The 25,992-nt window shown below is 41.2% G+C and overlaps 1 protein-coding gene across 2 annotated transcripts in view; it reads left to right on the top strand.

Moving 5' to 3' along the window:
• PRICKLE1 (prickle planar cell polarity protein 1) overlaps positions 1–25,992 on the top strand; it is a 198,604-nt gene that overhangs the window by 60,950 nt on the left and 111,662 nt on the right. Inside the window, exon 2 of one of the 2 annotated variants that reach the window (XM_029616286.1) lies at positions 5,030–5,125. The exons of the other annotated variant lie outside the window; for it this stretch is intronic. The gene's annotated coding sequence lies outside the window, so the exon portion shown is untranslated. The remainder of the gene's footprint in view (positions 1–5,029; positions 5,126–25,992) is intronic. 2 annotated transcript variants of the gene reach the window in all.

Below are 25,992 nucleotides of genomic sequence, written 5' to 3'. Positions count from 1 at the left end.
AGAAAGAGGCTGTAGAATGAGGGGTCATCTGATGTGGTTGAAAAGTATTAAAATCAGGAGTAATTTAAGGAAATATTTCTTTACTGAGAGAGTGGTAGACACATGGAATAGCCTCCCTGTGGATGTGGTGGTGGAGATGGGGATAGTGTCTGAGTTCAAGAAAACATGGGACTCGCACAGGGGATCTCTGAGGGAGAGGAAGGAACTGTAAAGATAAGCAGGAAGTATGGATGGGCAGACTAGATGGGCCATATGGTCTTTATCTTGCTTTGTTTTTATGTTTATAGCACTGTAATCCTTTTTAGGAGGAAAAAATAACTTCATGTAAAACTTTCTCTTGCCATAGTTTGTATAGGGTGGTACAATATTGCTCCTGTGCCTATAAAAAAGCACCTATTTCCGACTTATAACTGTTTTGGAGTGCAACTTTAAACATACATGACAGTTCATTACAAGGGGAAATGAAGTATATGATTCTTCCATGTCACTCTGTAATGAATTGTAATGCATGATATATTTTCCCATGAAGGGCTTCCACTTCCTCATGTGGTATGTAATGTCCACTTTGTTCTCAAGTCTGCAGAATTCCTGAGCTGTGCAAATCAAGATCATCTTCCAGAGAGATTCAGTCTGTGGGGGGGTTTTTTTTCATGTGCTGCAAAGAACTCGAGTATTTTAGTCCTGTGCATAATCTTTTATATACTTCCAAATATCATGAGCTGGAATACTTTGTGAGTTTGTGTGTTTGTTGTACAGTACTGAGAGCGGTTTCATTCTGAATAGCTTTGCTGATCATTTTTCTCCTTGGAATACAAGGTTATGTATGAGCACTGATCCCTTGGGAGATTTTCCATTTCTAATGCTGGACAGATAAGCTAGAATACCTATTTTTATAATTTAGTATTTCTACTTTTTTTTTTTTTGCTTTCTCTACTCATATGCTGGGGGATATGAATATATGTATAATGTATTCATTTTATTACAAGATGCAGGCTTGACTGATTCCTGTGAAATGTACATCCGCAGCTGGTATTAATTATATCTGGCTTTCGTAATAGTCCCTGGCTCTCCAAGCCATAATTTTTGCATGATGCTCAGTAGAGGGAGCTAAGTGATAGAAACCAATCTTGCTCCTTTCCATGAACTGGGACCTGATTGGAAACAGTCATATGCATCCCAGCAGGAAGGTGACCGCCCTTGCTGGACTTCTGTATCTTAAGCCACTGATGTAAATTAAATCCGCTCTGGGAGAGCAACATAGAGGTTATGAACTCTGTATATTTAAGAAGGCTCGAGAGTTAATTATTTCAGAGGTGCTCATGAACTGGAGAAGATTAATGGCATCATTATAAACTTGTCAGTTTTAACCTTGGAAAATTTAACCTTTTCGAGACTTCTTGAGTCAATGACTCTTAACTTGTGACTAATATTTCAAAGCATTGGAATCCATGTTTTTGCAATGAAATATTTTTCAACAAATAGTCATAAATGGAGAGAGATTTTTTTTTTCCTTTCAATGTAGTCTACATTTTATTCTCAGGGACAGTAACCTTCAAAGGGGCACACGGGTGCGGATTGACACGTGTGCATCCGCGCGCGCCCAGGGATGCGACAACTTTATAACATGCACGCACACATTATAAAATAGCCTGGGCTCGTGTATGTTGGCACCCTATTTTGCAAATCGACATGCACAGCCACACACACACATCCAGGTGTGAGCTGTGCAAGTGAGAGAATTATTATAACCAGTGCATATCCACACCATGACCAGTTTCACCAGTTCACCCAGTGTAGAGCTAGGTCCTCCCACCCCCTCCCGGTTTAATAGCCTGCAGTCTCCCCCAGTTACCCCAGACCCTTTAAATCCCTCAGGGATTATTGGGGGGGGGTGTTTGTTTTTTTTAAACTTACATCTCCTTAGCAGAAGTAAAGTTACACAGTACTGGACCTGGGTGCGAGCCCAAGTGTGTAAGTATTTGTGCTCACATCTCTCGGCCCTGCTCTGGAATGCCCATGCCCTGCCCACCCCATGCCCCTTTTTGATTTGCACCTCAGAAGATTGGTGCACCTGTCCTACATCTCCCAAATTTGGTGCCCGCTGGGCTTTTAAAATTCACCTCTTAATGTATTCTGGGTAGATGAAGAGGTACTATTAAAAGTAAATTTCAGAGTGAATTGTTACCTATTCTATTTGCTCTTCAGGAGTAAGAACCAGAAAGTTCTACTTCTTGAAGCTGAAGTTACATCATATCACTTCCTCTCTTGAAGCAGCCCTTCCCACCCAATCTTCTAATGATCCCAGGTGGGGAAGGATCATAGCAGCCACTCCTGCAGAGCACTGCTTCTGGGTAGGAGTAAAAAAAAAACAAAACAAGTGCCAAGGGTGCTGCTGCATTCCTCCAAGTTTCTCTATTTTGTTACATGTCTGTGTGTCATCTGCAAGTAAGCATATATTTCCTACAACAGCCTAATAGATGTTAAAAAGAATGTCCCATGGGGGAGTAAGCTGGCCACTACAGTCAGAAGTTGCTTGAAGCCCCGGAGTGTTTTCAGACTGTTGCACGCCCTGTGGTGATAGTTTCCTGCTCTTTGCTGTTTAGTTATGAGCGGATGTTTTTTGTTAATACCTAAGACTTTTTGAGCCATGTTTTGATTGAGATGCCGCATGGAGATTTGGTATTAACTGCAGGGTCAGCTAGCTCCCCGACTTGCCGGAAGAAGGACAGCCAGTGGTGTCAGTCACAATGACTGTTCCTGAGCTGAGTTGGAGCCAGGAGACTGCATCTATTGTGAAACTCATGGATTGTACCTTCTTTCACAACAGCTTCTACAAGCCCCAAGGCAGTAGAGCTAGGCCTCTGGAGAACCCACAATCACAGATGGTCCCCCCTCTCTCTCACACATACAAGTTTTGTTGGAGCCGAGGTAACTTCTTAAAATGAAGAAACTTTTTTTTTCTTCAGATGTTCAGAAGTCCTTTTTTGAGAATTCAGACACGCTTGTTGAAATTCCTACAGATTTAAATCTTCACATTGTGTTGTGCCATTCAAAGTATGATTGATAAGAAGTTTAATTTTTATGAGAAGAAAATTAATAAAACAGCTGAATAAACTTGATTTAGGCTTTACAACAATCTCTAAATCTCGTCTTACTACTGTGATTAAAGGTTAATATCAATTTACAGTATTGGAGCAAAGCAACAATGAATAACCATGAATAGAAAATTTTAAGAGTTCTGCATTTGCATATAACTTTGTAGAAGCAGTTTACAGGTTCAATCAGAGAATAATTGGCTTTATAAAAAAAAAGTGGGCTTTCATTATCAATATTTCTAGAGGCTGGATAAAGCTGTTAGGACTTTAGATGAGAACAAAATGCTTTTGCAGCCTATTTCTGAATCCTTAACAGAAGCAGCTAATGCCTCCATTAAGTCATGTGATAATTTGTTACAACCTGAGAGCTCGCTTTCTAGTCTTCCAACTCTTATTATTTTTTAGGGATATGCATTCATTTGAAATGAAGTGTAAAATGAAATAAATGAACCCATTTTCATTCAATTTGTGGCCTACCAAAACAAATGCAGGGTGCCTACAAATATAAATAAAAGGTTTAGTTTCATATCCAAGACTATAGTCCATGTAAAAGTGCTACAGTGAGACAGTTTTTTTCCCCCGAAAGTAACCATAGCAACCAAGCAATGCCTGTGAGTTAGTAGTCTGAATGGAACCAAGGTAGGAGAAATAGGCAAGTAGACAGGATGGAGAATCAATCAAGGTGAAGCTTTTTTTTTAAACTAGCCTATAGCTGACACCTGTATCAAATAAAACTAACATACTTCCACTGAAAGGTCTGAACCTATGCAAGGAAACTTCATTTTCTCTGTTGGCTTTCATAGAGAAAGGTTGACTTTTTGGAAGCTCTGTTAGTCAAAGAAAAGGTTTAAAAAAGGAGAGAGAAGAATTTTAGAGGTTATGCTTTCTTCACTACTGTAGTCACAGTGATCTTACTATGAAAGAGGCAGAAGTGGTGCTGTATTCAGTCTGTTCACTGGAGCAGGGTAGTGGGGACAGATGCAGTGAACAAACAGCAATGATTTTTTTTTTCTTTCTGACTCTACAATGGCAATGCACTGTCAGTTTCCACTGACAGTTTTTTATGTGTGCAAAAAGAAGTCGGTCAGGAGTGCACACATATACTGTGTATGTATGTGTGTGAAAGAGACATTCTTGCACAGACTGTAAGGGATACCCAGACAGCAGCAAGTGTGTGCCACTAGCAAGTTGCTAACTCTGCTTGGCCATGCTTGCTAAGCACTGATGTGAACTCTTGTCTGTCAACTTGATTGAGTGTGTATAGTAGACAGACATTTGGTCAGTATTAGAGTGGTACAGTACTTCAAGAGAGTACTTTGCAGCATCAAAACTCCTAATAGCCACTTCCAATTCCATCATGCCACTTCGAGCAAAGGGGAGAGGAGGAACTGGCAGGGGAAGAGGATTGGGTGTTACTGCAGAGCCAGCCCAGCCCATCAGAAGTACAAACAGTAGTAGCAGTGGGGAAAAAAGAAGTCCTGCCTCTAAACTTGGATGACCTTTTAGCCAGAGAAATCAAGGACTGGAAGCCAGCTCAAGCCATTAGAATTAAAATGGAGAGAATGGGGGATGGGGAGAGTCAAGAGGGCAGCATGACCAACATTGCTTTTTTTCTTCTCAGATTTGCCTTGAAAGTCTTTTTTTTTTTCTTTTTAATATTATGCTCCCCTTAAGGAAGGAAAGGCAGCAAGTTTACCCCTTCAAATCATCGCCATTACCTCCAGGACAACAGCAGTTGGATGGCTTTGCCTGTTGGTATCTGGAGAAAATGGGAGTTTGAGCTGCTTGTTTGTGCCAATTGAAGGAGCAGACATGCTGAGAGGAGAAGATGTCATTCAGTTTCCTGATCTATGAACCACATGCATGGCCTGAGGCAGCTGTGGGCTTGCAACAAGGAAGGGCACTGACTAACATCAGTTCCTTTTCTCCTGTAGGAGGAGCTTTTCTGTAGGATAAGGATCTTCATGGAATTGTGGAGATGGAAGGAAGATATCCCAGTCAGCCAGCATCTTATGAATTGGGTTCTAGAGGTGAGATTTTGCCAAAAGCTCAAAATTTGGTATCTGGTAAGAAGATTCAGGATTCCACCTCAGCAGTTAACTTTGGTCGATGAGTGTGTCTCTTCCTCCCTTTGTCAAACCGGCTGGGGTTACTTTAGCCACTATTTGATCAATTCTCATGACACTGAACTCATCTGTGTTAGCATGTGCAACTGACATAGTTGCTTTGATTAAAAATGTAGCTGATTTGGGACAGATTGAATTATCTTGTTTGAGGAACAAAGAGGGGGGGGGGAATTGAGGTTGTTGAAAAGGAGGTAAAAGATTGAAATCTATGACTGTGACTTTATTTCAAGATAAAATATTATCACATAGGAAAGTTAAGCAGATCGAAAAACTCGCAAAACATCTTACTATCTGTCTAGTACAGAGAGCACCTAGTGCAACAGCCTTTGGACTGATTTCCCTGGTAGAACAGGAGTCTAAACCCTACCGCAAGCAAAACTGAGTGGGTTCTCCAGTTCAAAGCCTGATGAAGGAAGACAGTGCTGTGGTGCACATGAAAAAGAGCCTGTTCATTGTGCAGACTCCACAAACAGACAATTAGCTCTTTCAATCATCTTCAGCTTGGTAAGCAAATGGACTTGGTAATTAACTGCACAAATTTTGGAATTCACAACTGTGTTGAGTTTCTAGGATGCCTTTCTCGGGAGTTTTAGATACATAGAGTAGATAGCTTGCTGAGAGCCTTTTCAACCAGGCCTTCACTCAATTAACTCATTAGGAAGACCAAATTTGTTCCTGCCCCTGGACTTTATGTAATTATATTGGCATACAATGCTTACTAGGACTTTCAATGATAGGCTTGATAAACTTTTTGATTGTAAGTTGCTTTGAGTCCATCTCTAGCAAAAAGTGGAATATCCAATGTTTATAAATAAATAAAATAACTGAAAATCACTCCAAGCAATAGACTATCCCAAATTATGTGGAGTCAAAGGAACGAAAAAAAAAAATCAACACCCTGAGAAAGGAAAGACAATTTTTCCCTTATAATGCCTATGGAGTAGACAGAATGAGAAGATTCATTGCCAAAAAGTACAGAATAAAGGCAAGTGGTAAGAAATAAAGAAACATATCACATACACTGTGATGACAGAAGAGTTAAGATGCCCATTTTAGCAGGATTGACATCCTTCATTATTTGCCACTTTTGAACAAAATCTCTCTCTATATATATAATATTTATTTATTTATTTATTTATTTATTTATTTAACTTTTTTTATATACCGGCATTCATGAACAAGTCACATCATGCCGGTTTACATAGAACAAGGGGTGCAATGAACAGTAGAACTAAACTTGTGCAAGGGGGGAGCAGTTACAAAAAACAGGGGTAGAGTAACTTGGAAGAGCGGAAAGGGGGAGAGTGGGGAGAGATAGGAACTATAAGGCAAAATATAAATAAGTTAATAATTAGTTACAGTACTATAAAGAGACATTGTAGTATGATCTGGAGGTGGTTAATCTATATATCTATAATCTATATAGCTATAATCTATATAAATAAGACAAGGAGGCCAGACTATGTCTTTCTTCTCTCCAATATTAGAATGGAGAAGTGCCATGGAAAGGGCTATAGATTACCTTCAGCCAAGGTGGAGTCTGCACAGCTTCAGATCATTAGAGTTATTACTGCAGCAGGTGACCTCCAAGCAGGTTAAAGCTCCTCTTTCCCATCCTTTCTGCTAATGGAGCGATCTAGGGATTAGCCTGTGGAGCTGGCTATCTTCCCCTCTACACAAAGGAGGCTTCCCTAAAGGGCTGTCAGTCCAAATGAAGCTTGTACTGCTGAAGATGACTGCTTAAGGAGAGAAAAGAGGCCTCAAAGGTGGAATCAGAATCTGTCTTTCCAGAAGATGATAGCAGGGCAGTGTCCTTATCCCCACCTCAGGATGGGGGTGCAGGCAGAGAGAGACTGTGCCATGGATACAGGAGATCTGAGAGTTATCATGGCTTTCCCCTGCCCAGACTGGGTGAAGCTTTGGTATTCCACTTGTCTGGACTGATCTGGTATGGACAATATGGAAGGTGAAATTAAACTTATCTGCTACTGATTAACTTCTTTTCCTTTGGTCCTGCCAGACCAGACCAGAACCCACCCAAGAAAGCCAGTCTAATAATATCAGAAATCTAACAGCGAGTACATTATTGCCCATGCTGAAGGTAATGGACCTAATTCTGAGCTTGGTGTAAGGATTCTTATTCCTTGGTTAATAACCATGGAGTGAAGTTTTTGTTGCATCGGAGGTGCAACAAAAACTTGGGCCGAGGTGGGGTTGACACAACCCGTAGGTAAGGACCTATGGGTCCCCACTATTGGCAAGCGGAGTGAGCTGATAGCAGAGGCCGCTGGAGCTTCACCTATACCAGCCCTCGTTCCCCGCGGGTTGAGCTTTTGGGTGCTGGGGCCGGCAGGACTTAGGTGGGCCTCTGTGTGTAGTTGTGATAGGAGTTGGTTCAGCCCAGAGACAGCAGGTGAGAGATGGTACAGTCTTACTCTGGATGGGTAATGTCCTGGAAACTCAGGTGCCAATGGAACGAAGGCAGACAGAGAGAGCTCGAGCAAAAGCAGACCGAAGCCTGAAGAAATCACGTCCAGGAAGTAAGCTGAAGAGGCATCCAAGGGCAGGCTTGAGTCAGGGCTGGCGGCAATCTGAAGGCAGTGGCAAGCAAGGCAGAGGTCTGATCATGGAGATGGTCAAAAGCGTAGTCAGGTAAAGCAGAGGTCTGGGTCTGGAGGTAGGCAGTAGCGTAGTCAGATGAAGCAGAGGTCTGGGTCTGGAGATAGTCAGTAGCGAAGTCAGGTGAAGCAGATGTCCGGGCTTTAGAGAGAATCAATGGCAAAGTCAGGCAAAGCAAAGTCGAAGACCGTGTAATCAATCCGAAGTACTAAGCAGGGTAGGAATGAAGAGACAGGAACCAGGAACAATGAGGAACAGGAACGCAGGCATGAGGCGAATCTCTAGGAGGCAACTAGTACTCGACCAGCGAGGAGACCTATTGCAAAGGCAATGCTAGGGAGCGGAGCCTGAGCTTAAATACTGTAGTTATGTTGACGTCATCATCCGGGGCCGTGGCTAGGTTTCCGTCGCAGTCCCTACTTAAGGATCAATAATGCGCATGCGCACGCACCTAGGGAGGGGTGCAGCATGAGTAGCAATGTTTCTCCACGGGCCACGCGGAGAGGCCCAACGAGAAGTAGTAGCAGGACTGGGAATGCCGGGGACTGTGGCAGAGCTGGAGGCACCGGGGGAGGCCAGAGAATGGAGCTAACGGCCCACCGCCGCCAGCGAGGAGGAACCAGAGGCTGGAGTCACTGAAGAAAGGTGAGGGGGCCATGCCACAGGCATGCTTAACCTTTTTTTTTTTTTTACTGTATCAGGTTTTAGTTATAATGGTAATTTAGAAACCAAAACAAACAATTGCTTTTGGTTATCTTAGCTTTCACATCAGATACTGAAGAGCAGAAGGCATACTTATAGGGGAAGTGAAGTCAGCTTTGAGGCTTTTTGGGGGGGTTTCTGTTTCCATTTGCCGGAAGGAGGAGAATAACCCACTTGTCTAGACTGATTTGGCAGGACTAAAGGAAAGGAAATTAACCAGCAATGGATAAGTTTAATTTCACCATACCTACTCCACCTCTTTGATCCATTACTGTAGTCATCTCAAAGAACTCAATAAAAGAATGTTTAGCAAACCCTGTTGTCTGGGTTCCTCTTTTGTACTCATTTCAATGTACCACATTCAGTAGTAGTTTGAGATATGAAAATATCCTAGATTCCTGAAATTTTGAACCTCCCATTAGTCCCAGAACTGATAGGAACATTGCCATTGTTGGCTCAGAGCTGAGAGGAGCAGAGGCAACCTAAGGCTCCCTCTACTGCTGGGTTATGCAGAAGAAAAGAAAGGGGATAATTAGATGGGGAAGAGATGGGAGGGGAGGGGAGGGAAAAAGAGGCCAAAAAGTAAAAACTGAAAAAAAATTAAAAATGAGCAAACAAAAAGTCTTAGAAAAGAGAGAGCATTTCCATTATTGCATAAACTTTGGTTGGTGCCTATGTTTTCTATATATTTTTCCACCCCTGAGTATTTATTTAACTTTGCTTACAACTGTAGTTAAACTGAAAAACCTGCAGTTTCCTCTTTCCTACTTTTTCCCACTATTACTATACCTATACTTATCCAGTCCTTCAGCAACTGCAAAGAAAATTTGAACAGACCTGCGAGGTTTGCATTCAGCATTTCTTCCTAGTACTCTAATATTCTGAGGTATACACCATAAGAGCATAAGATTTACCATACTGGGTCAGACCAAAGATCATCAAGTCCAATGCCAAGTTTCCAACAGTGGCCAATTTAAGTTGCAAATACCTGGCAGGATTCCAAAACATAGATAGATTTGATCTGTTTATCCCAGAGGTTTATGGACTTTTCTAAATACAAAAAAATATAAGTGGTGAAATAAATCCCAAAAATTATACAAATCCCCAAAATTTTATACAAGAAAGAAAAGAAGATAAGATGTCATATGACACACTACATGATGCAGAAAGGAATCATTTAATGATTTATTAGTGTCTTTTAGCCAATCACTGTATCTCCATCCTCCATAACTGTAAACTATTAATTTTATTTATATTAAAAATGTTTAAATAACAAGCCTATAGAGTAACCTTGTAATATCCTCACTAATACTCATAACCTATTTTATCCTTTATTCCTATATGCATTCGTATTGTGTAATCCCATATTATATAATCCCAAGGGCCCTTTGTTTCACCAATAAAACTTCTTCTAGAGCTTTTAACATTTTCATAATCCAAACAATACATTACAAGGGATAGTTCAATCAGTAAAGGATAAATTAAAAATACCTCCAGGAATGAATCAGGCAGATGAAAATATTTTGAATACTTATCCGAGTTGTATATTCTCCTTTCTTTCTATTCAAATTCCATTTTCCATGGCTAATTCTTATTTATATAAGGAGTTGGTATCATGGCTACTTCCTAATGGTGTTACCTTAGTTGTATTCAATAATATTCTAAAACATCTTCTAGAACTGTTCCAATAATTTGTATGTATATATATATCTACGGTTTCTCGAAACACCAACTCAATCATATAGCCTTACAGTGTTTCTTGGACTTTTCTTCCAGGAACTTGTTCAAATCTTTTTGTAAACCCAGCTAAACTAACCGCTTTTACCACATCCTCTGCGATTAAATAGGTTATTACCATAAAACATGCCCCTCTTCCTATCGCATGCGATAGTTTGATAAATTGAACTGAACCTTAACTCACCTTCAGACCTTACCTTAACATGATAATCAATATCATTGCGAAACTCCATTACTTAGTAAATAGTACCATAAATTTGTAAATTTGTTCTTTCTGTTAATTTCCTATCGACTTTTCACTGCTCCCAGTTGTGTATTTCCCTGTTTTATTGTAACTGCAATGTTTTCGATCCGCACTTGTTAATGTTCTTATTGTATCTTACACCTCTTTGTTATTTGTAAACCGGCATGTGATACCTTTCGCGAATGCCGGTATAGAAAAACACAAAATAAATAAAATAAATAAATCTAGGCTTTAGACACATAAAGTCCACTTTGAGAATTATTCCACCAAATCAACCCATACAAGTTATACCTGTTAAAATATCCACACTAGTTTTGCATGAATATTTATGAGAATACTTAAAAAAAAAATGTGTGTTTTTATGTAAACTCCTCTCCAACTCTACCCTGAAGAATGACTTCACTCAGTCTAAGCTTAAGCACAAAGAAGACATGCATGTGTAAGTTTACCCACATATCGAGTGCGCAATTTTACAAAAGTCCATTTCTGCACATAATACTCTCCCTGTGGATTTGTGACCATTACTTAATTTTTACCTTACTATCTTGCCTTTAGGCACATCTGCAAACAAAGTATTTTGTTTAAGATTTATTCCTATGACTAGTTTTCTTCTTTCCTAACTTCACTTTCTACTTTAACATTTACTATCTACCTTTGGAATTAATTACATGCCTTCCTAAACCAGTACTCAAGGCAAGTTACAATTTAGGAACAGACCAGTGACATAGCCATGGGTGGGACTGGGTGGCCCATGGCCCATCCACTTTGGGCTCAGGCCGAATCAACCAGGGCTGTTTCACACTGGAAGAGGCCTGTTGGAATAATGCTGTTGCAGGATCCCATCCCCATGACTATGAAGAAGAGGGCCTCAGAAGCAAGGCCATCATGGGATCCCATTCCCATTATGGCAAAGAGGAGGGCCAGAGATGCAATGCATTCATGGGATCCCATCCCCGCAACAGCGTAGAGGAGGGCCAGAGCTGCAATGCCATCGTGGGATCCCCTCGGCGGCGGAAGTAGGAGTTTGTCTGTGACTTAGGAAAAGGCTCTGCTTGTGTGTGGGTGAGAATGGGTGCTTGAATGTATGTGTGGGGGTGAGAATGGGAGATTGTGTGTGTGGGGGGGAATCTTGATTGGGTGAGAATGGAAGCCTAGGTATCTGTGTGGATGAGAATTGGAGCTTGAATGAGTGTATGTGGATTAGAATGGGAGCCTGAGTGTGGGTGGGGGGGGGGGGGGGTGAGAATGGGAATGGGTGCCTGGTGGTGTGTGTGTGTGTGTGTGTGTGTGTGTGTGAGGGGGTGAGATTGGGAGCCTGGAGTGTGTGGGAGAGGTGAGAATAGGAGTCTGGGGTGTGTGTGTGGGGGTGTGTGTATGAGAATGGGAGCCTACGTGTGCGTCTGCATGTAAATAGAATGAGAGCCGGGGGTGGGGTGGGCAGTGTGTATGTATGTGTGTGTGTGTGTGGAGAATGTGAGCTTGTGTGGGAGGGGGAAAGCACATATGAGAGAGAGCTTGTGTGTGTGAGGGAGTCTGAGAGAGACCTTGAAAAGGAATTAGGAAATGGCAGATGTGGGGAAAAAAAGAGACCGGGACCAACTGATTAGAAAAATACAAAGATCAGACAATAAAGGGGGGGGGGGGGGGGAAATAAATAAATAAATTATTTTGAGATTTTAGTAATTTGAATATGCCATCTTTGGGAATGTGCAGTTCTTATATTTTGCTCTTTCTTCAGTATTCCATTGTTCAGAGTCTAGTTTCTCAGGCTTTCTATTTCATTTTTGTCTGTGTATTACTGTTTCTAATTTTTAGTTGATCTCTGTTTTGCTGTGTGTAACTGAAGTGCAGCTTGTTCTGTTAATCCAGTAGCGATGTATTAATGTTCTACGGCCTGGTGTAATATTTGTATTGCTGCTTTTTCGTAAGGTTGCTTTTACTTGAGTCCAGAAAAACCGATTTGATATGCTCGCATGAAAAGTCGGTATATAAAAATTATTAAATAAAAATAAATAAATTACTTCACAAAATAGCAGTGGAGGAATATTTTTTGCTGAGGTGACTCCAGAATTTGAATTTTGTTTTTTATGTTGCTTGTAATGTGAATTGCCCTAGCTCTGTTCTGCACCTGTTCTGACGATTAATGCTATTTTATTGTAGTTATGATGATTTCTGGCTTTCTGCAAAGAGAATTCATGAAAGAATATATTAATTTTTTTACATGATTGATTGGATCTGGGTTTTTTTTGCTTTTTACATGATCTACTTATGCATTTATAAACTGCAGAAATATAAAATAAATTAATATGGATTAATAAGGAATTTTTAATTCTGGTAAGTACTTAACATAATTGAGATTAAATGTTTTCCAGATTCACACATGAATCATAATGGCTGTTGCAAACTACTTAGAAATCCATTGTAGGGTGCAGTTTGTGGCATTATTTATCAGTAAGAATACAACTAGTAGGTCTCAGACCTGCATGCCCTCAGCCCATCCATGTTAACCTTGTGGCTACCCAAAAAATCAGTTCTGGCTACGCCACGGGTATAGACCATAAGTGCCTGTCCTTACAATCTAAGGGCTCATTGATTAAGCAGTATTAGGCCATTTACAGTGCAAAACAATGCTGCTTTTTCAGGTGGTAAATGCCTAGCATTGGGATAATGTGAAATATTTCCAATATCGTCTGTTATTTGAGTCTCAGCACCACACATATAGGGACAAATGCTGGGCAATGTCATTTTGAAAAATGGCTGCTGCCAATCCCAGAACCTAGTAAGTACTCCAGACCCCCTCTCAACCACCAGGGCAAATTTGAGTAAGGGGGGTGTTGGGGATGGGCTAGGGTGGGGGTCCACTAGATCATAGGGGCTATTTCTGTCAGACAGGGAGGGGTCAGGGGATGAAGGAGGTGGGCTACAGTGCAGGTCCTGGCCTCCGGATCCAGTTTTTTTTTTTTGTTTGTTTGTTTTTTAAATTGAAGGGGTGGGGTTGGAGGCAGGACTTGTGCCGACTATTAATTTTTTTAAATGTTATTTTGCAACAGTGGCTGCCTCCAGCCAGGAGTGGTAGGGGTGGGGATCTATGTAGACCTCTGGGATTGTGGATTATTTTTTGCAGGAGGGGGCATACTTGAGGCCGACTGTCCCTTTTAAGCTTTGGTGGCTCCACAGTCCTGGATCTGCCATTGCTTGCTAATTACTGGATCATTTACGCCCGCAGTATTTTTTTTTTTCTCATAATATTATACTACTGGGAAAAATACCGCAGGAGTCACAAAGCAGCAGGATCATTTTCAGCAGCTTTGTGACTCCTAAGGTATTTTTCCCTCAGGAAGAATACTGCGGCTTAGTGAACGAGCCCCTACATTGGTACCAGGGGCAGTGAAAGGCAAAGTGACTTTCCCAAGGTTACAAGGAACAACAATGGGAAATGTGGGATTAGAACCCTGACTTCCCTGGTTCTCAGTTTACTGCTCTAATCATGTCATCTAATCCATTCCTTTTTACTGACTTGGCTATTTTCCCCTCCAGTTGAGTCTTTTCTTGTCTAACTGACTTACGCGCGTCGCCGGGCCTATTTTAAAAAGGCCCGGCGACGCGCGTAAAGCCCCGGGTTGCGTGTAAGTCCTGGTGCTTTCAAAAATGGGAGGGGGCGTGGGCAGTCCGGGGCAGGGCGGGGCCAGAGGCTCCAGGCATAGTGGGTATTTGCTGCTGTGCTTGGGATCGTGCACCGGCAGTCCACCGGCGCTCAACTTACTTCAGCCCCAGGGCTGAAGTAAGTTTAGAAACAAAAAACGAAGAGCAAAAAGGTAGGGGGGGAAAGGGGAAAGGGGGAAAGAGCGGGGGAGGGAAGGGAAGGGAAGGTGGGATGGGAGGGGAAGGTGGGATGGGAGGGGTAGGGAAGTTGCCTCCGAGGCCTCTCTGATTTCGGTGCAGCCTGGGAGGGAACGGGGGAAGGCAGCACAGCTCGGAGCGGTCTCGGCGCACGCAAGGTGCACAATTGTGCCCCCCCCTTGCGCTTGCCGACCCCGGATTTTATAACATGAGCGGGCATGTTATAAAATCAGGCGTACCTGTGTGCGCGCCGGGTAGCACGTGCACATGCACACCTGTGCGCTCCTTTTTAAAATCTACCCCAGTGTGTTAAAAATGATAGAACTTAATATGCACCTACGGAGGGCAATGTTCAAAGTGATTTATGCAGATAAAAAGTGTTTTGCTTGTGCTAATTGGTTGGCCAAAAATCGCCCTCCCATAATGCAGCTGAAAATGCGCATCTCTCACAACGTGCCCACTTTTAGCCATATTGAGAGGAGGTATTCTCAAGGGGAGTTTAGGTCAGACAAGGAAGATTACATTTGTAGATTATATTTTCAAATCTTTGCACATACTTTTGCAACAAGAATATACTTGCAGAAAAAGCAGGTGAAAGTGACAATATGTTCTCTGTACCCACAGCAAGTTTCCTAGTGAAGGGACATGCATACTTTTTGCTTTAAAAATTGATGCAAAGCCTGCAAGTATAAAGTAGACATGGTCTTTGTCCCAAGATGGACAGTTTGAAAATTGCTCCCTAAAACAGAACCTCCCATCTCCCAAAAAAAAAAAAATAGACCTTTTCATATTTCTCCATGAATATCAGTTGAGAACATTTTAGAATTTCCATTTCTTGTTGGCTTTGGCTTTCTGTCTTTGTTTTGTTTGCATTTTGTGATCATCATGAGAAATTCCTTTCCCCCATGACCAGTTATTAAAAATGGAAAGGTTATAAAATGGTGTTCACATGTCTAGGGGCATATGACTATGTGTAGTCTGTTTCACACATTGAAAATGGCCTGGTGGGTCATGCCGAGCCAAAAAGCTAAAATAAATAGATTTAATTTCCATGTGTTTTGATTTACTGCTGCTATGTGTGAATACATTGAAGAACAGAAAGCTGCTTATCCCCGGTGTTTATTTCTTATGAAAATACAGCGACTGCGTTCTTTGCTTTGTTGTTAGTGGAAAACATGGCATCCAACCTGACTGATGGAGTGTCTGCATTTTTGAACACTTCAAGGCTACCCGTTAAACTACCTCTAAAACTGATAAATGAAGCCTGGGAATTACTTCAACATCTTTTTACTTGAATTTATAATTAATAGCTTAAGACTTGTTCCATTTTAAATCCTTTCCATCAGTAGGAATTTTGTAGTGCTTCACATAAGTCCACAGGAACATGTTTAATTGAGTAATCAAGGCTACAGTAAATACTTCCTGTGGAACATTTTAATTACAAATAAAATCTCAAGTATAGTATCTTGTTTTGAAGGCAAAGGTTGTTTGTTTTTTTCTGAGTTGGGCTTTTTTTTTTTTTTTTACTGCCCATTTATTTTGATGTAATTTTGTTAAACGTTTCCAAGTGATACCCCCCCCCCCAAAGATAATATGAGACCTACTGATTGTATCTGTGTGAATCTTGCCCAAAGAAATGTGTTCCCTGTTGGAATTGAGTCATGGGGAGATATGAGGGGAGCTATTTCCTCTTCATCCTCTTAGAAATCAGCAAGGGTTTCAAATCCAAGTTTATCGAAACTTGTAGAAAAATCACTGCCATGATGAGTACTCCTAGGTAGCATTAGTGATTTTACAAACCTATGTATTATACAACAGTATAATAATGTGCTTTTTAAATAAGGAGAAAATATTGTTGCTACAACTCCAACGAAGATTCCAGTTACCAAAAATGAGTTTACTTCTACTGATCTAGCTACTCCAAGTTTACAAACTGGGCTAAGATGGGACTAACCATGTTACCCTAGAGAAAGTTAGAGAAATCAGTATAATCAATCTTAATTCTGCTTTTTCTATTTCTTTCATTTGGTAAATTTGGCACAGAGAGTTAATGTTTGAAATAAGTGAGAAAGATAATGACAATTTATGTGCTGGTAAAGTACTTTGTATCTCAGTAGATGCTGCAAGCATAATTCTAAGAATAATAGAAACTATAGCATAGTTGATGACCTTTCCCAGTGATACCTGTTTTTTCTCTTCCTTCTTGCTATGGGTAGTGAATACATCTTTGTTTTTTGAGAGCATTTTCTACAGTAATCTTGTTTTTGTAAAAGTGTTTCTAAACAAAAAAAATTATGATGGGTGATAAGAACATAAGAACATGCCATTCTGGGTCAGACCAAGGGTCCATCAAGCCCAGCATCCTTGCATACGTTGCTTGTCATTTACTGTTGCACACAAAACACATCACAGTAAATGAAGAGGATTCCCCATAAGTAGGAGCAAATCAAAGAGGAAGAATGATTGCCTTAGCATTGTGAGCACGGGGGGGGGGGGGGGGGGGTAAAGAACTGCCATCTATTCCTACCAGGAGTCCCTACAGTGCTGCTTTTTTGACTGCTTGCCTTTAGGTTTCGCTGTTGAGAGCTGGTTGACCATGGCTCCACCTCCCCATCTGATGTCATCAGGCTGAAGCCAATAAAAGGCCTACTGGCTAGAGCACATCACTGTTACCAAGGTGTGCTGTAGGGGCATGCTCCTTGGTGAACCCCTTTGGGAGTACCAAAGAAGTATCCAAGGCAAATTAAGATTTATTGTTGGGAGTCAATTTTGTGTTTATTGGGAGAGTGTGTATTTTTATTTTAGCGATGTGATGCATCTTTGATCATCCCCTAGGGAGAATAGGGGATGGGATAAAGTGTGGCCCTTAAAGTGTTTAAAAATTGGTAAAATACATATAATCATTCATTCCATATTATATATATATATATATATATATATATATATATATATATATATATAAAATCTGATTTTCCTATATAAAATGCTCACCTTGCTGGAGTTCAGGTTGGAAGGTCTCCAATTGGCCAACCCCTCTCACAGCTGCATTTGAAATGATGCTCAGCACCATCCATTCTGCTGCGGTGAAAGTGACCTGGCTGGCAGGACCCACAGATCTCATCCTGGCCTGATTCTGCTTCAAGAGATGTTGGCGGTACTGCCACTTGTTGCTCAGGTGTTTCACACTGCAGTTTTGAATGACCGCATTGAGCTACTTGCAGATCTTCTCCCACAATATCTCATTCCTGTATGTGCCCAATCTCCTGGACTGGGGGCCATATAGGAGATGCTGGACCTTCATGATCTGGCGGACAAAAAGGTCCACTTCCGTTGGTAGGAAGTTGTGCTCTCTCATTCATGCTCCACTCCATTGAGACATGGTGCAAGTACGAAGACATGCACTGGGAGCCAGCCCTTTATCCTTGCATATGCATATAAATTGCACATATCAGCATGTGTAAATGGGTGGATCATATGCAAGTAAATATTACATGTACATAATTAAAATAGATAGCAAATATACACATTTGTTATGTCTAGCATGAATATGCATACCTTACACATGTATATTCTCTTTAACATAAGACATAAGAAGTTGCCATACTGGGTCAGATCAATGGTCAATCCAGTCCAGCATCTTGTTTCCAGTAGTGGCCAATCCAGGTTACAAGTACCTGGCAAGTACCCAAACATTAAGTAGATCTCATGCTATTAATGTCAGTAAAAGCAGTGGCTATTCCCTAAGGGGCAGATTTTCAAAGGGGTACGTGCATAAGATATGCACGTACCCCCCGAAAACCTGCCCCAAGTTCCCCCTGCGCACACCGAGCCTATGTTGACTTAGCTCGGTGGCGCGCGCAAGCCCCGGGACACGCGTACGTCCTGGGGCTTTCCTGGGGGGCGTGTCAGGGGCGTGGCCGAGGCCTCCGAAACAGCTCCTGGGCAGGGGAATCGCGCGCCGGCCAGCTGGCCGGCGCACTCGTGTTACACCTGCCTCTGGCAGGCTTAACTTTTAAAACAAAGGTGTGTGGGGGGGGGGTGGGTTAGGTAGGGGAAGGGAGGGGAAGGTGCGTATCTATTAAAATCCGACATACTTTTGTTTGCGCCTGGTGTGCGAACAAAAGTACGTGTGGGCGTACTTTTATAAAATCTACCCCTAAGTCAGCTAGATTAATAGCAGTTAATGGACTCCTCTTCCAAGAATTGATCCAAAATTTTTTTAAACCTAGCTACATTAACATCCTCTGGCAACAAATTCCAGAGCTTAATTGTGCGTTGAGTGAAAAAGAATTTTCTCCATTATGTTTTAAATGTGCTACTTGCTAGCTTCATGGAGTGCCCCCTAGTCCTTCTATTATCTGAAAGAGTAAGCAACCAATTCACAATTACCCATTCTAGACCTCTCATGATCTTATAGACCTCTCTCATATTCCCCCTTCATCCATCTCTTCCCCAAGCTGAACAGCCCTAACCTCTTTAGCCTTTCCTCATGGGGAGCCATTCCATCCCCTTTATCATTTTGATTGACCTTCTCTGTAATTTCTCCAGTGCAACTATATCTTTTTTGAGTTATGGTGTGACCAGAATTGTACACAGTACTCCAGGTGCGGTCTCATCATGGAGCTATACAGAGACAACATGATATTTTCTGTTTTATTCACCAATCTTTTCCTATTAATTCCTAACCTTCTGTTTGCTTTTTTTGACTGCCACAGCATACCGAGCTGACAATTTCAATGTATTATCCACTATGACCCTTAGATCTATTTCCTGGGTGGTAGCTCCTAATATGGAACCTAATATGGTGTAACTACAGCATGGGTTATTTTTCCCTATATGCATCACTTTGCACTACTCCACATTAAATTTCATCTGCCATTTGGATGCCCAATCTTCCAGTCTCACAAGGTCCTCCTGCATTTTATCACAATCTACTTGTGATTTAACTACTCAATAATTTTGTATCATCTGCAAATATGATTACCTCACTCATCATATTCCTTTCCAAATCATTTATAAATATATTGAAAAGCACTGATCCAAGTACAGATCCCTGAGGCACTCCACTGTTTATCCTTATCCACTGAGAAAATTGACCATTTAATCCTACTCTGTTTCCTGTCTTTTAACCAGTTTGTAATCCACGAAAGAATATTGCCCCCTACCCATGACTTTTTAGTTTTCGTAGAAGCCTCTCATGAGGGACTTTGTTAAATGCCTTCTGAAAATCCAAATACACTACCTCTACCAGTTCACCTTTATCCACCTGTTTAACCCCTTCAAAAAAATGAAGCAGATTTGTGAGACAAGACTTCCCTTGGGAAAATCCATGCTGACTGTGTTCCATTAAACCATGTCTTTCTTTATGCTCTATGATTTTGATCTTTAGAATAGTTTCCACTATTTTTCCCAGCACTGAAGTCAGGCTGTAGTTTACTAGATCACCCCTGGAGCTCTTTAAGTTTTGGGGTTATATTGGCCATTCTCCAGGCTTTTCAGGTACAATGAATAATTTTAATGATAGTTAAAATTTATAACCTAACAGATCTGAAATTTCGTTGTTGAATTCCTTCAGAACCCTGGGATGCATACCGTCTGGTCCAGGTGATTTGCTACACTTTAGCTTGTCAATCTAGCCTACTACATCTTCCAGGTTCACAGATTTGGTTCAGTTTATCTGACACATCACCTTTGAAATCTATCTCTGGAACAGGTATCTCTCCAAAATCCTCATAAATAAACACAGAAGCAAAGAATTAATTTGGTCTTTTTTTAATGGCATTATCTTCTCTAAGAGCCCCTTTAACCCCTCGGTCATCTAATGAGCCAAATGACTTTCTCACAAGTTTCCTGCTTCAGATATATTTAAAGTTTTTATTATGAGCTTTTGCCTGTACAGCCAACTTCATTTCAAATTCTCTCTTAGCCTGTCTTATCAATGTTTTACACTTATCTTGACAAAGCCTATGCTTTTTCCTACTTTCTTCAGATGGATCCTTCCAATATTTGAAAGATCATTTTTTTTTGTCTAAAATAGCCTCTTTTGCCTCTCCTTTTAATCATGCCGGTAATCGTTTTGCCTTCCTTCCACCTTTCTTAATGCATGGAATACGTCTGGACTGCACCTCTAAGATGGTATTTTTAAACAATGTCCATGCCTGTTGTACATTTTTAACCTTTGCAGCTGCAGCTTTCAGTTTTTCTACTATTTTCATCATTTTTTCAAAGTTTCCTTTTAGAAAATTTAGGGTTAGACCTGTAGATTTACATATTGTCTCCCTTCCAGTCTTTAGTTCAAATTTGATCATATTATGATCACTATTACCAAGTAGTCCAACCATCCTTACCTCTCTTACCAAATCTGCATTCCACTAAGAATTAGATCTAAAATAGCTCTCGCTCTCATTGGTTCTAGAGATGTGAATCAGAACCAGAATCGGTTCGGATTTCAGTTCCGATTCACATCTCTATAGATGTGAATCGGAACCAGAATCGGTTCGGATTTCAGTTCCGATTCACATCTCTAATTGGTTCCTTAACCAATTGCTCCATGAAGCAGTCGTTTAATTTATATAGGAACGTTACATCTCTAGCATTTCTTGATGTTACATTTACCCAGTCAATATTGGAGTAATTGAAATCTCCCATTTTTACTGCATTGTCAAATTGGTTAGTTTTCCTGATTTCTCTTAGAATCATCTGTCTCATCATTCTGGCTAGTTGGACAGTAGTATACTCCTATCATTATACTCTTACCCAACATACATGAGATTTCTACCCATATAGATTCTACTGTTCATTTAGTCTCTTGTATGATCTTTATCCTGTTGGACTCTATGCCCTCCTGGACAAAAAGCACCCCCCACCCCCACCAACTTGATTTTTCCTATCATTGCAATATAATTTGTACTCTATATAGCACTGTCCCATTGGTTATCCTCCTTCCACCAGGTCTCTGAAATGCCAATTGTGTCTATCTCATCATTCACTGCTAAACACTCTAACTCTCCCATCTTACTTCTTAGACTTCTGGCATTGGCATACAATCATTTCAAAGTATGCTTTTTGTTTGTATTAACAACCTGCTTTTCAATTGATAGGGATAATTTGGAATACTTTAGCTCAGGTGATTCTTTATTTATAGGCACATGGGCTACTTTTGCTCTTATTGGAGCCTCTCTATTGGGATGCCCTAACTCTCTCCTATTTCATTAGTATCCTTTGAAAATACCTTCCTCCGAACCATGCACTGCTGAGTGACTGTCTGCTTTCTCCCTTGTTCTAGTTTAAATCTGCTCTATCGCCTTTTTAAACGTTAACACTAGAAGCCTGGTTCTACTCTGTTTAAGGTGGAGCTTGTCCTTTTGGAAAAGTCTCCCCCTTCCCCAAAAAGTTGTCCAGTTCCTTACAAAACTGAATCCCTCTTCCCTGCACCATCATCTCATCCACACATTGAGATTCCGGAACTCTGCCTGCTTCTGGGGACCTGCTGATGGAACAGGGAGCATTTCAGAGAATGCCACCCTGGAGGTTCTGGATTTCAGCTTTCTACTTAAAATCCTAAGCATGACTTTCAGAATCTCCCACCCACATTTTCTATGTCATTGGTGCCCACTTGTACCATGACAGCTGGCTCCTCCCCAGCACTGTCTAAAATCCTATGTAGGTGACACATGTGGTCTGCCACCTTTGCACCAGCCACCCAGCTATTTACATTTCTAATATTTGAATCACCAAATATGACAGCTGACCTAACCCTTCCCTCCTGGGCAGTAGCCCTGGCAGACTCATCCTTGGTGTGAGAGGATGTTGCATCACCTGGAGAGCAGGTCCTTGCTACAGGATTACTTCCCATTATACCAGAGTGATGCTCTCCAACCAGGAGACCTTTCTGATCCAAGGCAGCACACTTTGGCTGCCAGACTGGATTTGGGACTTGGCTACTATGTCCCTGAAGCTCTCAGCAGTGTACATCTGTCTGCCTCAACTCATTCAGATCTGCCACTCTAGCCTCCAGAGATCAGTCTCTTTCTCTGACAGCTAGGAGCTCTTTGTAGAAGGTGCACACATACAACCTCTCACCGGTGGGTAAAAAATCATACATGTGACATGCGATGCAAAAGACTGGAAAGTATCCTTCTTGCTGCTGGACTGCTGCCTTCATCTTAATTTTGTTGAGTTCCTAGTTAAGTCTGGGTTGCTATGGGAGTGGGAATATGTACAATTATAGTCTTTTAAATTTATATGTATATTCACTAATTAAACTGGTAGTGACCTACAAGGGGATGATTAAACTCTCAATAAGGGCTGGTGCAATAGTATGATTTAGATAAGAGCCTGATTGATTTTTAATGAGAAAGGGTCTCTTGCCTATAAATCAAGGGATAAAGTAGGAGTGGGTTGGAGGGAAAGACAAATGCTAGAATTAACTCCCTCTGGCTTGCTTATCTCAGACACACACAAACTCTAAAGCATATACCCCACTATTTCACCTCTCTTCAAACTTGGTCCTAAGATTTCCCAAAGCTATACTTACTAATCCTCTTCAACCACCAGTAAATCTATCTTCTCTCAATGGATTGAGAAGTTTGATGAGCCTTCCAGTCCTCTTCTACTGCAAACTGTTCGGGGCCTCTGGAAGCTGGTGCTGTGTAGTTTGAAGCCTGTATCACTCACTGTGACTCTGGCATCCTCTCCCAGGGGATACTGGGAACAGTATACAGATGAGCCTTCCAGTTCTCTTCTACTGCCCTACTTTAAACCTACATATACCTATATTTTGGGATAACAGTTGGATCCATCCTCCCAGGGACTTAGGATCCAGTATAGTTTTTCTCCTGAGAGTTTGCAATATGGGAAAAACCTGAAACAGATCTGCCTGTCTCTGATGCCATAGAGCTTGCTGCTATTTCGCTAACACAAGATATATGTTGGACATTGGGAAAGGATGGCATGTGTGGATGAATAATAATCAGGATCCTGGATGATTTAAATTTTATGCTAGGCCCTTTGTCATTCAATAAAGTTTTTCTCTCCATAGGGAACATCACCCTTGTTTTCTTACTATCTATATCTTAGTAATTTCTGTGTGTGCTATGTCTTACAATATCTCAGACCAAGAGGTTTCTAATGGGTCTTTATAGCTTCTTCTACCCTACCAACCCTTTGTTCTGTGAAACAACTGATGAAATTAACAGGTCTGCACCAGTTTCAGGTGGGAGACTATCTCTGACTGGCTGGAACACATTTGCTGTGAGGGTCCTTAAGGATTACTGGTGGTGGAAGTGGATAAAAGGGTAAGATCATAGAAACACCAAGGAGTTCCCTGATAGCACACAGCTAGTAGCTTTGTATGATACATTAATGGTGGGGGTGGAAGGGGAATAGAACAAGGAGCTAAGAGAAACAGATAAGAATGAGAGAAAAAATGTGTGAGGCTAGCTGGGCAGACTGGATGGGCCATTCGGTCTTCTTCTGCCGTCATTTCTATGTTTCTATGTTTCTATGTTACTCAAATAGCAAAGAATCCTCTGTGTTTTTTTATGTAGGGTAATGCAGTTTTTTTGCTGGCAGATCTGCATTTCAAGGTAAGTCTGGGAGAGAGATGTATGCTAAACTTCATACAGGGTTTGGCAGATGGAACCAGGGAGCTTTCTGGAAAGAAACAGGGCCCTACCAGCCAGGCTAGTCAGTGTGAGTATGGAGATGGGTATGCTTATTGCTGTATATTTCTCAGTGTACCCATATATACAGTACCTGTTGGCTCTTGCCCTATCTGAACGCCATATTGAGGTCCCCTATGCACACTCTAACCATCACCATACCCCTAGAGCCCCCACCCCTACTATCTAGCTGGGGTAAGTAGCTACAATCTACTTACCCCATGGGGGTATGATGCTCCATGATTAAACTGTTGTTGCAGACTTTTCCAGGTCTGCTTATTTTCATGGAAGTTCCTTCCTCCTTACTCCCCAGATGGGGAATAGTGCACTCTCATGCTCCATCACTAGGGACGCCAGGTAGATGTCGGCCCTAGTGCTGAAATTTGGCTAATGAGCTGGTAGTGGCATCATGGAATGAGTCCGCTTTGGAAGAAGTGGAAGTTGTGCTTCACAGAAACTTACATAATATATATGATACATGTGCAAAGTTGTGTACAAATGAAAAACCACACACAAATGTACACATAACATGCACACAAAAGTTACATATTTTATAGTATGCACACGATTGCACATGCGTGATATAAAATTCATACGCATGTGCACACGAGCCCATATATGCACAAATATGGGCTCATGCGCAATTCTTTAAAAGTTGTCTTCCTTGCCAGATAACTTGGGGGCATTCAGATCAGTAAGAAATTTAAAACCACAGGGTTCTCTTTGACTATGCACAAACCTGTTTGAATATGGACCCCTATGTGCTGCAGATGTGCACACTTTCATTCACAATGAGATTGGGCAATTTTTAAATGACTTTAACTTGTGCAAATCACTTTGAAAATTGGCCTGGTTATGGTTATTATATTGTATTCAGATTTTATATGTGGAAGACCGTATTTTATGTAAATCTTAGTTTTCTGGAAACTTTTTGTATTACCCAAATTGAAACGCTTGTGCTAATGTATCTACTATTCTGGACTGGTTTAAACACATTTTATAATAAAATATCACAGGAGTTTTATTGCAGGAGTTTAACTGGTCCTTGAGGGCTGCAAACAGGTCTGGTTTTCAGATTAACCAGGCTATGTAAATGAGCCATAAGAACATAAGAATTGCCATCCTGGGTCAGACTAAGGTCTATCGAGCCCAGCATCCTGTCTCCGACAGTGGCCAGTCTGGATCGCAAGTACCTGGCAAAGCACATTAAGTAGATTTATCTTCTGTTATTCACTCCCAGAGATAGCAATAGCTTTCTTTAGTCTACCTAGCTAATAATGTTTTATGGACTTCATAGGTGTATTAATGGTTAAAGCAATAGGCTAGCTGTTTGACCTATAGCAATTAAAGTCTTTTAAGTCTCTCTTCTACCTGTAAGTTACTAATTCAAATGCATCTTAAGATGGCAATGCCCAACAGCCATGACCTTCTGATGGCCACTTGGTAGACTATGTGAAATTAATCCTGAATTCATTTCACGTCCCATTCTGCAGATGCTTTTATCCCATTCCTCTCAGCTTGTGCTTATGTAGATATTAACATCTTTGTTAAGCAGTCTTTTTTTTTTTTTTAACCTACAGCCTTTGTCTATGGCCTTCAAAGGCACTTTGCATGGGTATCAGGAACTCTTCACCATGCCTGGTTAAAAATGACAAGAAAAATAAGGCATTAACATCACTACCATAAAATGTAGATGCATAGGGATGGATAACTCAAAGATTAAAAATGATTTTAACTCCCGATGCTGTAAGCTAATGCATCGGATGTTAAAACAAAAAGGTGCAGACAGCAACATATGTATTCAGCACAGGCCCAACTCACATTTTAAACCTGCTCGCTGTTAGAGCCAGAAGGAAGATGGGCGGGAGAAAGCCCTGACTCCCGATGTTTGGCTAGGAGGGGAGGAAGAGAGAAGCACAGAATTTGGTGGCAGCAGCGGGTACCGGAGAGGAGAATGAAAGAAAAAA

Source organism: Rhinatrema bivittatum, chromosome 9 (genome assembly GCF_901001135.1).
Source record: "Rhinatrema bivittatum chromosome 9, aRhiBiv1.1, whole genome shotgun sequence".
Lineage (NCBI taxonomy): Eukaryota > Metazoa > Chordata > Amphibia > Gymnophiona > Rhinatrematidae > Rhinatrema > Rhinatrema bivittatum.
This window is presented reverse-complemented; position numbering and strand designations above follow the sequence as displayed.